The 16,497-nt window shown below is 41.3% G+C and overlaps 1 protein-coding gene across 6 annotated transcripts in view; it reads right to left on the bottom strand.

Moving 5' to 3' along the window:
• The window catches only part of CHRM3 (cholinergic receptor muscarinic 3), a 235,255-nt gene extending 219,779 nt beyond the window's left edge, over positions 1 to 15,476 (bottom strand). For 5 of the 6 annotated variants that reach the window (XM_035108375.3, XM_088666462.1, XM_035108374.3 and 2 more), the window contains exon 1: positions 15,065 to 15,468. The gene's annotated coding sequence lies outside the window, so the exon portion shown is untranslated. Of the gene's footprint in view, positions 1 to 15,064 lie in introns of all 6 variants that reach the window. The other variant, XR_015949081.1, reaches the window with a different exon arrangement.
• Between the last annotated feature and the right edge of the window lie 1,021 nt (positions 15,477 to 16,497).

The following is a 16,497-nucleotide window of genomic DNA, read 5'->3' as shown; positions in this document are numbered from 1 at the left end:
TGTCAGTAAAGCCCATAACTTCTTCTCTATTTGCCACTATTTGAGTCAGTTCTTCAGACTCATTGGGTAACTTAGCTTAAACACAGGGATCTGTATGATATTTTCTGCAGTGAAGACAGCTGCAAGGGTTTCATCTTCTCTACAATTTCCTTTTCTTCCTTTAGCACATCTTTGACTCCCTTGACCACTCCCCTAGCTGGTTTGTTGTTGTTTTTTGCTCCTAATGTATTTAAGTAATTTTTATTACCATTGCTCTTAACATTAAGTTTAAACATACCGACATTAGAAAGCTTCATGGGATTTTAGCCTTGGCTTCCTGCATAGCTAAATCTAACATTAGCCATAGCAACTCAGTGAATATCTAAAAAACAAACTAAAAACAGAGCATAGCATTCTCAAGTATCAAGAAAGTGCTTGTTTTCCCCAATGCCATTTTCATTCTTCACCCTCAGTCCTCTTTTGACTCATTTTTCCAGGCTGCTTTTTACTTCTCTTTGCTATGGCAGTCTGCATGATTAAGTCTATAAACGCATGGTTGTGCATCAAGACATCATGCTTGAGCACAGCAGCTTGTAACATTTGGAATGCTAGCTTTTCATTTTTTGCTAAGGACGAGCTTTTCATGAACGAAAAGTTTAATCAGGATGGAATTGAACTGAACCACTTGAGCTTTTAAAACATCACATGCATCTAGAATTTGGCTCAATAGCATAATGGCAGCCAGTGCAGCTCTTTCAAGATCAGTGTTCTATGATCCGCATAAAGCACTGAGTCAGAGCATTCTGCAGTAGCTGCAGCTTCTCAACAGTCTTCAAGGCAGCCACACACAGAGCGCATTACAGCAAGCCGGCTGTGAGGTCAGCAGTGCATGGATCACTGTGACAAGGCCACTCCTCTCCAGGAACAGCTGGAGATGCTGCTCCTTGCCACTAAAACCACTTCCTCTTCCAGAGTCAGCACTAGATTAAGGAGCACCCACAGGAGAATGCAAACCCATCAAAAAACAGGCCCACCAACAAGTAGTCAATGTTATTGGAATTTCCAGTATCAGAAAGGTGAATCCTTCTACCACAGTATTCTAATAAAACTGATCAAATTAATGTTCACTACGTACTTACTATATACTCTCTGATGTCTAACATCTAATATTCTCAAGCACTGTTTCCTCTGTAAATAAGATATTAATAAATCAGTAGAATAAGCACCTTTTGTTTCCAACACATCTGGTGTTGTACTAACAAACAAAAGATTTTCAGTGCCAGCCAGCCAGCCATGTTTAAACTTTGCTGAACTTACTTACCCTAAAACATTTCTGTTCCAAACGGTAGAAGACAGGGTTGATTATATCCAGACAAATCACCAAGTTTACTAGCTTTAATTTTCCTCTTGGTTTCCTTCCTAGCATTGTGCCAAGGTTATTTACCTTTTTTTCCCTGAATTCCATCCAAGACAGTAGAGCCCCTGGGATACAAAAGTGGAAGGGAGCCATCGACTTTAACCTGCTTAACCACAAAGTCATAAGGACTCAAAGCATTTACACCTTTTCTCACTGAACAAACACCCTGGTACACTATGTGACTGGTCATCATAACCTTCAATCACCATAAGCAAAGAGAAGTCTCGGTAATAGGCTTTGACCCAGAATTAATGGACCATACACCTGCTGGACCTTTTCGTTCTTCTGTTTGTTGCCAATTATGCATTTGACAATGCTGCCACACAAACTGAGTAGACAAGGAGCAATTCTGGATTGGTCTAGTTCAGTGTCACCTTTCTATCTTCTGCTGTTCCATTTGTTACACACTGTAGTAAGTCAAATATTATTTTGCAAAATTAGTCTGGAGGTTCCAGGACTATACTTGAGTATAGTGTATGTTACTCTTACTAGTATTAGTGCTTTTCATGTAATCACTTATGTGTATGAATGAGAGAAGGATGAGTGAATCTTTGGCAAGATGCCTCTACAAGGTTGCCAGAGTGAGAGGAAAAAAACAAGTTCCAGTGGCTTGTGGCTATACACAGGACTTCATTTTAAGCAAAACATCAGATTTCAGGAAAGAATATTCTTTGGAAGAAGAAACTACTGTACATGTTCCAGGATAGCCCATTGGTCGTGGCCCTAAGATTTAATCAGAAAAAGACCCACTGAAATCAATGACCATGATTAACTTAGCTCCAGTAATTTAATGGGTCTACTCTGAATAAAGTTAGTTGAATGCAACCCAAAATTAATAAAAAGTTTTCAAAACTGGAGCCAGTGCCTTGGTCTCTGTGCACTCCTTCTCTAGTCCCAGGTTGCATTCATGACATATTCCATACTGGACCCAGCTGTTATCTTGCCATTGCCATCCTATAAATGCCTTACCTTCACTGATGTCAACCCCTGTACCCTATTGGGCATCATTTCCTGGACCAGCACCTGGGGCAACTGATTCCTATCTCCAAAAAGAAACCTAGGTAAGCCTATCCAGAAGTACAGATCACCTGTATTGTACCAGAGTACCTATGAACAGGCACACTCAAACAAAATGTTATTCACAGAATATGATTGTTCAGGACTTTTCCTTCCTTCTGCAAACTCAAAATTGGCATAAAGGTCTGTTGTTAATGTCATGTGCCTATGGGAAAGGAGGCAAAATGAGAAAAGACAACCACTCTGCCCTTTGCAACAACTCATAAGCTGTTCAGCAACTCGCAGTACACCCTGCTTTTTATTTAGCCTTAACACAAAGTCATCTACTCTTTTAATATATTTTATATTCTTTATTCCATTAGTATGCATTATATTCTTTATACCATAGCCCATAACACACACCTTGCTAAAAAAAAAATCAAATAGAAATTTCTGAACAGTGACTGACTGAAAGCTTTGAAGTGGATGTGTATGCCATCACATAATTAATCCTATTATATTACAAGGATGTTTTAACAAAAGCCTTTCACTCATAATACTTGACTCATTGGATTATTATTTTTTTAAGATAGAAGCATCATTCATAGTTTAAACCAAACCTACCTTATTGAAAACTTTAAATATAAACGGGATTGAACATGGAGATGAAATGTAGTTTGGCATGTGTAAGAACTAGGGAATATGTCTTCATCTTGCTGCCACAGATAATAACCGAGAGCATCAGAACTGTGAGTAAGTGGTAGCAAAAGGTTAGTTGTCATGAATAGACAGGATTACTTTAATACTGAGGTCACACAATGCTTCGCTGCTAGTTAAATGTATTTATAGATAAGCTTTCAATATGTGTAATATGCATGGTTCAATTGTTATAATAACCAGGCCAGCTTTAGATTGGGTAGAATAAATATGTTCCAGAAGGTATTATTATTCTCAACAAAAGTGATGCAAACACTATATAAAATGATTGATTATACTGATGAGGCATGACTTGGGATTACTAGAGAAATTGAATTCATTTTATTTATTTTAAAAGCCCCACTGTCTTCAATGGGTCTTACCTTCATCTGACTGTGCAACCCAATGGGCACTTGCGGCCACAGGATAAGGCTGACTGAAGAGATATTGAAATATCTGCTGGCACAGAAAATGAGCCTGTAGCTCATACTTTGCTTTCTTTTAACAAATGCTGTCAATATCAAAGAAGACAGTCTAGAAGAGGGAAGACCTTAGGGAAACTTGCAAGAAAGTTTTATACTGCTGCCAAAACTGCAGGGAACTCTACATTATACCATACAGCATGTGCAATACTGTTCTCTTAATATCACAGTTGGAGAGGTGTATCCCCACAAATTCATGTACAGCAAAAGGCACGATCCATTGCTGTCACTAGAGTCCCAAGTGACCTCAGTGTGCCAATTATCAACTTCATGTTGTACAGCAACTAAGATTGCACCTGGACAGGTATAGCCTTGCTACAGTGGTCAATGAATGGGTAGCCTTGTTATTAGACTATTGTGACGTTCTGTAAGGTTGCCATACATCTGGAAAATCCCAGACATGTCCTCTTTTGGGGGCCAACATGTCCATCCAGGGGGATTTTTACATTTTAAAGGAAATATCTGGGTTTGTGGGAGGGGCTGTTTGTTTTTGGTGTGGGCTGCACACCGCAGCCACTGCCAGCCTGAAACGGTGAAAGAGGCGCATGGGTACCGTGGCACCTCTTTCCCAGCTCGGGCTGGCAGAGGCTCCGGCTGTCCTCTTTTTTGCTCTTCAAGATTTGGCAACCCTATGTTCTGATCAGCTTGGAAGATGCAGTTAGCACAAAATGCAGCTGTTGGGGTGATTAGTAGAACACCCATGTTATATGTATTGAACTGGTGTTGAACATTCTGAGGTAAGGTTTTTTCACTGACATGACAACATGGAAGGGAGCCTTCTTGGCGATAGTACCCACCTTCTGGAATGCCCTCCCTCAGGTAATTCATGAGGAAAATCAATAGCAGCTTTCCTGGACATTGATTCTTAATTTTTATTTTTTTATTTTGTTTCATACACTGCTCAGTTTGGTCTGCAATATAGTTTTGTTCTGTTGTTTTTAATGAAATTTTTAATTATATGTTGTTGTTTCCACTTCTATTGATTTTATGTTCAGCACTTAAGAGATTTTTATTATCATTTTGTATTACAGTATATTAAGCAGTATAAGATTTTATGAACAAACAAACAGAAGAGAATAATTTCTCTGACAACTACATGCACATGCAAATCTAGCACAAAAGCAAATATGAAGTTGTCACAAGCACTGGCTCTACATGCAGGTCTGCTGCCCTGGGCTTTTATGCTAACTTAAAGTGTCTAGTAAAGAACAAAACAAGGAAAGACACCTATAGTTTTATCTAGGTTTTGAGAAGTCCAGGTCCCAAATATATTATGATAACAAGCGGTGATGCATCTGTGGACATGCTACATATATTCCTAGGTCCAATATTTGTCAAAGGATTGCTTTGACTCTTGTCCTTGTGAAATATGTCCAGCCTTCCTAATTTATATTGTTTATGTCAAATTGTGATTTCATTTGCATATGACATTTGCAAATACAGTGGTACCTTGGTTTTTGAACTTAATCCGTTCCGGAAGTCCATTCTTAAACCAAAGTGTTCTTAAACCGAGGTGTGCTTTCCATAGCTGCCAAGTTTTCCCTTTTCTCGCGAGGAAGCCTATTCGGCATAATGGAATTTCCCTTTAAAAAAGGGAGAACTTGGCAGCTATGGTGCTTTGCCATATCAGCAGGGAACTCAATTTACAAATGAAACACACTCAACAGAAAGCGAAAAATGTTCTTATTCCAAGGCAAAGTTGACAAATCAAAACACCTCCTACGGTACTTCCGGGTTTTCAGAGTTCTTAATCCAAGTTGTTCATAAACTAAGCTGTTCTTTAACCAAGGTACCACTGTATTGGTCAAAATGCACATATGCATTCTAATAAACATTTTCATCTAACATCATGGTTATACATTAGAGGGGGGGGGAGTTGCAAGAAATTGAAGTTGAGGAAGAATGGGCTTCCTTACCCATTTGCAGCTCTCTGAAATATTTATTTACTAAAGCTTCCCTTTACACTTACAATAAGCCAGAACTGCATTGATCAAAACAAAGTAATTTCAAGGACAAATATGTGGAACTGGAATGAGTAGTTTTGCTATTTATCATTGTGCAAGGTAGACTGAACAGCCTGGCATTTTGAGCCAAGTTCCAACCTGTATTTTCTCTAGTCATTAAAATCTAGTCAGACTTACTTGTTTAAATGTCCACAGAAAGCTGAGTGTGTAAGACGTCGTTTTAATTACTGTAGCTAATTCTAAGCTTGATTTTCATAAAAAGCATCTTATCACTGACAACACACCAGTTTAGGTTAGGAACTTACTCTCTCTGGATTCAGCTATATGGCTGCAAATAAAACGTTTTAAATGTGTTGTAAAGTGCAATATACAAATGTGACACCAGATGGCGAAAGTGAGCTATGCCAAATTCAATGAATTTTTCAAAATGTTTTTAAATAAAAAAATACTGTAATTTTTATGTGTGTGTAGATTCTGGATCTAGAATTGACCTCCGCAGTCACTTACGGACTCATTGTTAAAACTGTGTTTATGGAAGACAATCATACTTGGCTATGAGTGATCGCCAAAGAAGAAGACATTCCAAAATGTGGCCTCTGGTAATATCTGGTATAACAAAATGTAAAGTTGTCATATAAAATTGGTCTGTTATGCATGTAATGCTGAATGAATTAATAAATAAATAAATATAAGCTTACTGTTCTAGCCGAGCCAATGGTCATGACAAACCATCCTAAATCCAAGATTAGCTGAAAATGAATATGTGAGCATGTGGATACTCAAATGAAAAATTGCAGCCTCCCTTTGCTCCTCCCTAAGTTCTTCTGCTGCTCTCATAGTACCCCGAGCTAAGGCATGGTTTCACTTGGCATTCACTTACATCCAAACCTACACTCCTTGCTTGTTTCTCTCCAGCCAAACCATGAGCTGTAGCCAACATTTATTATTGGTTCACCATTCTTGGTGTGTCTGGGGGACAAACTATCTACCAACTACCACCTACCAATTCTTTTCTAATTTTAATTAAAGGACATTATTTGTGAATCACCCTTCGGGGGGGGGGGGTTGTTATAAATCGTAACTGAAATTGGAATGAAAAATACAAACACAGGAAGGAGAAAGAAATCAAAACAACCAAATATTTAAATACAAGGATATATTAAGTGAAATACTTGGGATTAGTTTGCATTAACAAAGTGCCATATCAGATCTGAGGACATACACGTAAGCTTTATCTAGCAGGGATGTAAATATTTAATGTGAGAGGCCAAAGTGAGAAAGATAGCAGTGGGTTAGAGGACCGGACTGCCCCACTCCAGTACTAGTAAGCAAAAATGCTTGCAGTGACAGAACAGTCATATGAGCACTACATAAAATTCCACCCTGTATCCCAAAGTCTAGCCTTTCCTTACAGGAACGACAATCCAACATCTTAGTCATTCTTTTTCACCTTTCCCAGCTGTACAATATATATATTGGGGAGAGAGAGAGAAAGAGAGAGAGAGAGAGAGAGAGAGAGAGAGTTCTATTTGCCCCACTAAAGAGATAGAGATGATAGAGAGATATAGATAGATATTTAGTGGGGCAAATAGAACTCTACATAAAAACAAAATGCAACCATATCACAGAATTATGTAAAGACATTTCAGTTCTGGCCACCTTACTTGCAACCCCTTCCCCGAATAACAACTAGCATAGAATTTGCCTTCACCCCACCCCACCCCACTATGGCTGGACTCAGAGTTTAATCAAAAATATTGACAAAACACTTCTATCCCTAGCAGGAAGAGAATACCCCCAATAATATACTGCTACTTTTTCTCATTTTACTTCCAATAAAAAATATTCAAGCAGCCCAAATTATATTTATATATTCTATTTATATGGGCACACACCACCTGCTCTATCTCCTATGCAACTCCTCAGATGCTTCTTTCAATAGAATGATTGGCCTCGGCTTTAAGAGTAGAGTGGGAAAGAGCCCAATAATGGTTAAACTAGGGCTATTGCTCTGCCATTAACCCAGTTGCAAAGACAGTATGACAGGCTTACACAAACAGGATTTCTTAGTTGGTGGTGCAACAAAAGGGGCTAAGCAAAATTTTGAAATCTTAACTGAACACCACCCATTAGCAATAGGAATGGGTTTTTAACGCATGCAAGTGGCTTTGGGATAATTACATGTCTCCTAGAGGGGTGGGGTGGAGTGAGAGGAGATGGTAAAAACATCATTATTCAGGGGAAAGCGGTGGAAAAATTGTTTAGATCTTGTTTTAATATGCTGAACAAACAGTTACTGAAACAAAGTTCTGTTGTACTATATACTTATCATTACAGGGTGTTTTCCTGGTGCAGAAGGCTTTCCATATTCACAGTAGTGGTAATTATGTGCTAAGGCTGCTGCTGTGGGAAGGTCCTCTATCAGGCTCCATGCATTCCATACCACCCACCCATGGTAAACTGTCAGTGTAAATGGTTCTGGGATTGGTGTTGACCAGTTCTGTCCACCCAGACAGAAATAGTAAGTTACACCCACTCTTTCATCATGAGAAACAAAATGCAAAGCCCTCTTTTTCATTTATAGAAGGAAGAAAGGAAGAGAGGACTCTACATGTGCAGTTGCCTCATGTAGGCATTTACACAGCCACTGGTGGCAAACAGATTTTGGTAACAGAAACAACATCGCAGAAGGAGACAACACTAGGAAGTAGGAAATGGTTTTGTTGCTCATCCCTAATGATATCAAAGGCAATAACCAACAGGTGCTTATGTCACATATGGAGATGCTAGGAATAAATATATAAGGAGACATAAGCAGATGTTCGACATGAATGTTAAATGTGACACTGGCTATACAGTGGGACATAATTGAAAAACACAAAAAGATGGTGTTGTAAGACTGAAAAAAGGTAAAAGTTAAAAAAAAGTGCACAGGAGATTTTTGCATATGTGACAGATTTTGCCATTTTGCTGCTAACAAAACCATGGTGTGCTACTACAATACCTGTGCTTCTAATCACAATTTGCTACATGCACCCCCAGCAGCAGAAGCAAAGCAGCAGTAGTCAGACCAACTGCAAAGTAGGCAAAACTTTTGCTACCTTCTTCCTGCTTTGCCTTGTTGCTCCCCCGTGAAGGGAGAAGACAGATGCTGGATCATCCCTAGAGGACATCGCCAGACCCACCCACCACCAATTTATAACAGCTGGTCTGATACCAGACTTTTGGGTGCAGTGGTTAAAAGGGGTGAAATAGTTGTTTATCTGCTACTTAGTGGGTGAGAGTATTCTTTATTATTTGAGTATTGTTAATGTTTTTTGTTATTATTGATATGGTGAGTGTGTGTCCCCCCCCCGATAAATATTACATTACACTGTTCTCCTTCCCTTATTATATTTTGTGTGTGTGTGTGTGTGTGTGTGTGTGTGTGTGCATTGCTGTAAGTAACTTGAAGACCCTTGGGGGATAAGCAATAATCATTTAATAAAATGATGATGATGATGATGATATCAATAAAGGTGTCAAGTAATATGGCAAGTAAGACAGCATACAACAGCAGCAGAAAGATTCCCACAACTATGTGGCTTTTTCAGAGCCAGAGAACGCTACACATCCAATAGCATGACTAAACCTTTCAGCTTGTCCCCAAGGGCATATTTTCAAATGCACAGAGTTCTTAAAAACATCCTGAAAATATGCTATATACTTCCTCATAAATGGATATTAAAACATTTAGTTCTAAAACATAAAGTTCTAAGGTATTTTAATCTAGCATTCTGCAAAACAAACTCTTCAGTTAAGTGAAATCCTACACAGTCTCCTTCTCCTTCCCTATGTTATGCCTTAATGACCGAAATATAGCACACGCACACACACACACATATCTAGCAGCAGTTTCTGAAACTTTGGACTTAGGAAGCAGGCAATGGATGATTTATTCCACAACTTTGAAGCAGCCACAGATAATTCTCCTTCACACACTCCTGCTACTGGGCATGGGGCAAGAACTCAAGCAGGGATGCTATGCTTTGAGAGGCACCATAGTTCAATTGAGCACTGCAGAAGGTAGGAGGTTAAAAATTCCTGAAACCTGCTGTTTAAAAAGAGCAGTTATCAAGCAGATGGGAAAGGCTTCTGAAATTCTTGCAAGCAGTCAGCATGGCCAATGATCAGGAATAATGGGAGTTCTGCTGCAACATCTGGGGATCCCCAGATTGGCTGCCCTTGCTGTAGAGCAACTAGCACAGCTCTTACGCATATAGTAACATGGGCTATGCTGAAACCCATTTAAAAACATCAGTACAACAGATATAAAAAGTACAAAGCAGTAGACACTAGATACTTTTTTTGAAAATCAAAGTACTCAATCAAAACTCCTGAGTAGGGAGGTTGGACTAAATGACCCTCAGGGTCCCTTCCAACTCTACAGTTTTATGGACTCTGTCAATTTTGGAACTCTCACTTTCTCATTTTAACACTCTTAAATTCAGTTCTCCACATTTTCACAGCAAATTGAGATTTTTTATAAAAAAAATCATGAAAATTCATCGGCATTTCAGTGCAGATTTCTCCTAATATACACATTTTGTATGCAGTTTTGAGTAAGATATACATTTTCTGCAATCAATGTTCCCTAATTTAATGTATTTTTGTAGGTTATTTTCTCCCTACAAATGTATTTTGTACGTATTACTTGGCTGGGGGAACCGCATCACAAAATTCAGAGATGTGCGAATTTTAAAGTATGGCATTGTTTCAATTCTCACGTTCTTTGGAAATTGAGAACCTACCAACAAATTTGTCAGGTTCACGTTTAAATGTGAACTGTATTGATTTTTCCTCCCATCCCTATTCCTGAGTAAGCTTAGCAGTCATGGGAAAAGAGGACAGACTCTCAATTACTAAAGAACTGGAAGCAGGGTGTAGGAATAAATGGGCAGTTCTCAAAAATCATGGTAGTATGCAAGAAGTGGTGTCATCCAAGGATCATTCTGAGAACTGTGCTTTTCAACTTGTTCATAGATGAGCAGAAGTTAGGGAGATGTTGACCCAGTGTGCAACGGCTGTGGAAAAAGGTGAATTCAGTGCTAGAGATTAGCAAAGGGATCAAAAATAAAACTGGCAATATCATAATGCCATTGTACAGATCTATGGCCTGACTACACTTGGAATGCTGTGCTCAGTTCTGATCACCACATATAAAAAGAGATATATAGCTGGAAAAGGTGCAGAAGGCAATCATTTTAACAAGGGGCTGGAGCAAAGGTTACAATGTTTAGGGATTTTAGTTTGTGCAGGGGTGAAATCTGATGGAGGGCAAGTACATGATAAGAACTGAATAAAATTATGCATTGGTACAAAGAAAGTGGATGGAGAGAAGTTTTTTTTTTCTCACTCACTGATAATGCTAGAAACTGGGATCATCTAGTGAAGCTGAATGCGTGAAGATTCAGGACAGAAACAAAGTACTTCTTCACACAGTGCATAAACTCTGGAATTCATTGTCACAAGATGTAGTAATGTCCATCAACTTGGACAGCTTTAACAGGGAGTGAAACAAATTCATGTATGATAAGACTCTTAATTGGCTATTATTTGTGATGGGTATATTATATCCCATGTCAGAGGCAAGTTTGCCTCAGAGTATCAGTTGCTGCAGTTCACAAGCAGCAGCGTACTGCTGTGTTCATGTCTAGCTTGTGTGCTTCCCACAGGCTGGCCACTGTAAGAACAGGATACTGGACTATATTGTCCTTTGGTCTGATTCAGCGTGGCTCTTCTGCTCTTGTGACCCTGTGAAGGTTGCATGGGAGGATTGAGAAGGGATACATATTATGCAGCTGGTGCGAAGATTTCTCTCAGTACAGCCAATGAGCTAGTCTGAATTATACACAGGGGAGGAGAATGCTATGATATAAGCCATCAAGATGCAAACCATCAATGCTGTACGATCCAAAGCAATTCCATATCAAAAAATATAATTCGATATGTTATTGAAATTATAATCTGCATGTTGATGATTGTTAAAAAAAACAAAAAAACAAAGTTGTTTCCCAAGCTTTATAAAAAGTATTTCAGAATTAGTGACAAAGATTGATACTGGTCATACGAACAGCAACCAGAAACAAGACTTCAACATTTATTTACTTAGAAGAAAAGGAAGGAGGAACACTTAACTTGTTTTGCACCATTAACATCAGGGGGGGGGAAATGAAATGTTTATTGGCCTGGCTGGGGAAACCCAGCCAGATGAGTGGGGGTATAAATAATAAAATTATTATTATTAATAATAAAACAAATGCAAATACAGGCATTCAGCATGCACACACACAACCCACCTTGTTTCTTTTACCTTCCTCATTTGGGTCTCTTGTTACACAATCTCATCAGAAGTTCTTCCTAACCTCATCAATTCAAAGATATTGGAATTAGCTCATGGAGTAGCAAACCAATATCCAATGAAAGGATACTGTACTATTCTCAATTCAATAGTCTGTCATACATTCTGCTTCTTCAGTACACTTCCAAGTCATAAATAAGAACAATGTAGAAAACTCACATAGAATCAAACTCTCTCCTAAAGACCACAGATATATATCATGCGATTTAAAAGAAGAAGCAAAACTGAGCTCTTTAAGACAGTGCCACAGCTAAACAATTTTTTAAATCTCTCAGAATTCAAGTACTTTGTGCTAACATGGATGTAAAGCTATCATGGCTGGAGAAACCATGGGATAATGGGTCCTTTTTCTCCCATTTCCATGTTGGTTTATTACTATAACCTTCAGGCAGAAAGGAACATTTCCCATGATCATACTGACATGCAAATGAAGGAGAAAGAGAAAACAAGCCAGTTTTCAAAGAGAGAACATCATAAGATCAGAGATGCAATGAGCCCCATCTCTCCATTTGGTAATTCATCTTATCCTACCGGTAATTAGCTTTGAGTGGGAGAAAACACAGTAGAGGTAGAAAAGCTGCTTAGGGCATATGAAAATTCAGAAGCATCACTGACAGTAGGATTTACCACCAAGAGTGGCTAGTATATTAAAGCACTTATGACCTCCACCACCCCAAAGACACACAGCTGCCCATAAGTGCAGATAGCACCTCGGACTCAGTTCTATTCCAAGCCATTTTAAACAAATCAAACACTGTGTCTGATTAAATATCCAGATGCAAACAAAATCACTGTTCAGTCACTTTGATGTTTCAAGCCAATGGTCATTGTGAAGTGCCACTTTGGATCTCAAGCAATGCTATGTAAAAATACACTAAAATTCAGCATTAGCTTCTATAGGGTGCAGCAGCCAATCTCTTTATTTAAAACACACACACAATATTTTTTTTTTTTTGCTAAGTTCTGTTGTGTCTGAGACTTCAATATCCTTCAGTAGTTCTGAGTTCTTTTTATAGGAAGCATTTAAGATGAGATCAAAGTAATTTCTGCCCACATTAATATTTGGATGAATAAACAACCTACCACGGCAACATGCATGTCCCTGTAAGCATCAACTTACTTGGGTTCTTGTGTTGTAGATTTAGGTACTTAGATCTAAATCCAGCAAATAAATGTGTTTCAAAATACATTACCCAGTGGCTTGAAAAAGATGTTTGCAGCAGACACCACAATTTGCATAACCTACTCTGCTCACAAAATTCTGTTTAAATCTGTGAGGAATATACTGAAGACACTTAGGATGGAGAGAGTCTGCTAACAGGAATCAGAGTTGATTTAAATAATAATTGTCCAGTAACTATTAAAAGGTGAAGACTAACACTATAAGTTTGGGAGGGTGCAGGTGGCAGACAAAAAGACAAATCAATCAATCTGACATGCTTTGCACATCATATTTAACAACACTGACTACCTTACTGGGTTGTTGTAAGGATTCCAACCAAGTCATGTATGTGAAGCATATAAATATGAGCTAGTTAATATTTAAAGTATGCTTATATTTCACAAATTAAAAAGTCTTCAGATGTGCAATTCTTACAGCGACCCTGAAAGGCAGCATTATCAACATCTTCATATGAGGTTGAGAAAGAATGGCTCGCCAAACAACACCTAGTGACTTCATGGCAGAGAAAAGCTATAACTGAGGACTTCCCTATTCATAGCTCAGTCTCTTACACATCAGGCTATCCAGCTTGCCATTTAAATTTACACTCCTTATAGTACCAATCTGAAGAGGCATATAATTGAATTAAGTCCACAAACAAATCAATTTTGCCTCAGATTGATCACTTACGCAGTAAACAGAGAACCACCTCTGTTCCCCAGATGCTTCCGTAATCACTAGAGATTGCACATAAAGAGAGATGAAGGAAACTGCTCAGGTAAGACACCTTTGTTTGCACAAATGTGCCACGCAGGTTAACTAATCCCCGAAACGCATCCACGCCAAGTGGACTTGAATGGGAGTTTGGAACATAAGATTTAGAGAATCATAGACTCCTACTGCAGATTAAGTTGCCCCTTGCCACCATTCCAGCTGCTTGTCAGTCATAACTGGAAGAAGGACTGGGAAGGGGGATCATAGCATCAGAGGTATGGCTGAATCCAACCACCATCCCCACAAGGTTTTCCCAATGCTTATGAAAGTAGTGGAGGATTCTAATCAGAATTAGCAATAGCAAGTCTACAACTAAGAAGTGATGGTTTCTCTAGACTATTTTACACAGGGGTGCATTAGTTGTGTGCAGAGTGCTGGAAACATGCATGGACACTGAGGGCAAACACATAAGGAAAGGAAATGTTGCTTCTGCCAAAATATGAACAGCACATATTGGATCTGCTTTGCTTTCGAGGCCAATGAGCCTTTGGTAGGAAAGGCAATCTAGACAGATACGCTTGAAACTCCAGCGGAGTCTCTGGAACAAAGCCCTGAGATTGCTTCAACCAGAAGAAGGGGCTCTTCAAGATCTCAGCCAGAAGCCTGACGCCGGCCTAAAGAGGACAACTTTCAGCAACACCCCCCCCCCCCGCAAAAAAGAGCACACCGAAGGAGCCGACGCATTTTCCACACAAACCGCCGCTTTCCCCGAGCTCCCTTCCCAGAGGAAATTGCAATCCCTCCAAATTTAAAATATATTAGACTACGTCGAACACACACAGGAGATGCCTCTCGATGGACTTCTGAATCTGTCCGAGGGCTCCCTCGGTAGTTCAGATGTCAAGAGAAAAGGCGAAGAATAAATGGGGACGGGGTGGGGGGGGGGAGAAGCGGGGGAAGTGCTTATGGGGCTGCGTGGGGGGAGAGAAACGTCCATGGAAGGCAGCACTCGCCGCGTCCGCCTCTTTTCCGACAGGGCATGGAAAGGGCGACTCCCTCTCGCGCCTCCGTCTCGACTCCGCGGCTGCCGCCTGCCGCCGCTTCTGGCACGGTCGCTCTCGCTCGCCCCGAGTGACTCTGCCAGAAACTTTGGCAGCCGAAGACGAGCGCCAGAAGGCGGGCGCGGCGAGCGCACCGCGACTCCCCCCCCCCCGGGAGCGGTTCCCCGAGAAAGACTCCGAGGGAAACTCTTACCTGGCTGACGCGGGACGCGCCGCGCGCTGGCTGGCTGGCTGGCTCACTCGCTCGCAGGTGAAGCGACGCTCCCCACAGAAGCGGCGGAGTCCAGGCAGGCAGGCACTATATCCCCCTTCGGCCAGGCGGCGCCAGCGGCGAGGCGCTCCTTCTCCGGCGGCCGCTTGCACCTGTGCGCCAGGCGAGGCAAATACTCCCTGGCGCCTTCTCCGTCTCCCTGTTCCTCTTTCTCCCGAGCGGCGGCGAGCTAGAAACCCCGCCGCTCCTCCTTCCTTCCTTCCTCCTCCTCCTCCTCTCGCCTTCCCCCAGATTCTCTCCCAGTCACGTCTCCACACAACACCGGCAGCCGTAGGGCGACTCCTGCCTTCGCGCTCTGCCTAGTGCCGGAATGTCCGAGCCGCCGCCGGAGCAGCATCCACCTCGCGCTCCCCCGCCCCCTCCAATCGCATGCCAAGAGCGGGCAGCTCCCGAGCGCGCCACTCATTGGTCCTCCCGCAGCTGACCTCACCGCAGCCGCTCACGCCCACCTAGTGGATTTCCTAGGCAGCCTTTATTATAGGGGCGCCCGCCTACCAGCCCGCCCGCCCGCGCTGCCCAGCGAAGCCCTGGCAGCGGGGCTTTCGGCACCAAGCTAGGCGCGCTCTTGCGCCGCTCGGGTCCATCCATTGATTGTACCACAAGTACAGTAGCCTCTTGGGCTCCTGGCCGATGTCCTGTTTTGGGGCGGGGCACGGATGAGAAGCAGGGCGGTGGAAATCTATTAAAAGAGATTAAAGGGAGACAGCTGGAAGCTAATCATCACCGCAAACAAATTGGGACCAAGGAGGGGGAGGGAAGACAAATGCAGCAGAGACTGTAGGCTAGAAGGAGGTGACTGAAGAGGCTTGAGATATGAGCAAAGGGATATTTCTCATAGACCTGCTAGCTTTGTCGCCAGTCACTTCTTAGAACTAGTGGAGAGTTCTGTAACTCAAAGGTAATGAAATCACTGCTTCCCAAGGCCCATTTGGCGGCCAAACACATGGCCCATTGTGGGAAGTCCGCCAGCAGAACCTGAGCCCAACAAAACTCTTCCCACTGGAGATTCCCAGAGACTGCTTCCAGAAGTGGAGGTAGAGCATGTCCATTGTAGCTAGTAGCCAATGAGATCCTTCTCCTCTCTGAATTTGTCTAACCTTCTTTTAAAGCCATTCAAGTTGGTGGCTAGAAGTACCCCTTGTGGGAGTGAATTCCATAGCTGAACTGTGCAGAGCAGGGGTCCCCAAACTAAGGCCCGGGGGCCGGATGCGGCCCAATCGCCTTCTAAATCCGGCCCATGGACGATCCAGGAATCAGCATGTTTTTACATGAGTAGATTGTGTCCTTTTATTTAAAATGCATCTCTGGGTTATTTGTGGGGCATAGGAATTCATTCATATATATTTTTCAAAATA

The sequence above is a fragment of the Zootoca vivipara genome, chromosome 3 (genome assembly GCF_965207765.1).
Source record: "Zootoca vivipara chromosome 3, rZooViv2.hap1.1, whole genome shotgun sequence".
In the NCBI taxonomy this organism is placed as follows: domain Eukaryota; kingdom Metazoa; phylum Chordata; class Lepidosauria; order Squamata; family Lacertidae; genus Zootoca; species Zootoca vivipara.
This window is presented reverse-complemented; position numbering and strand designations above follow the sequence as displayed.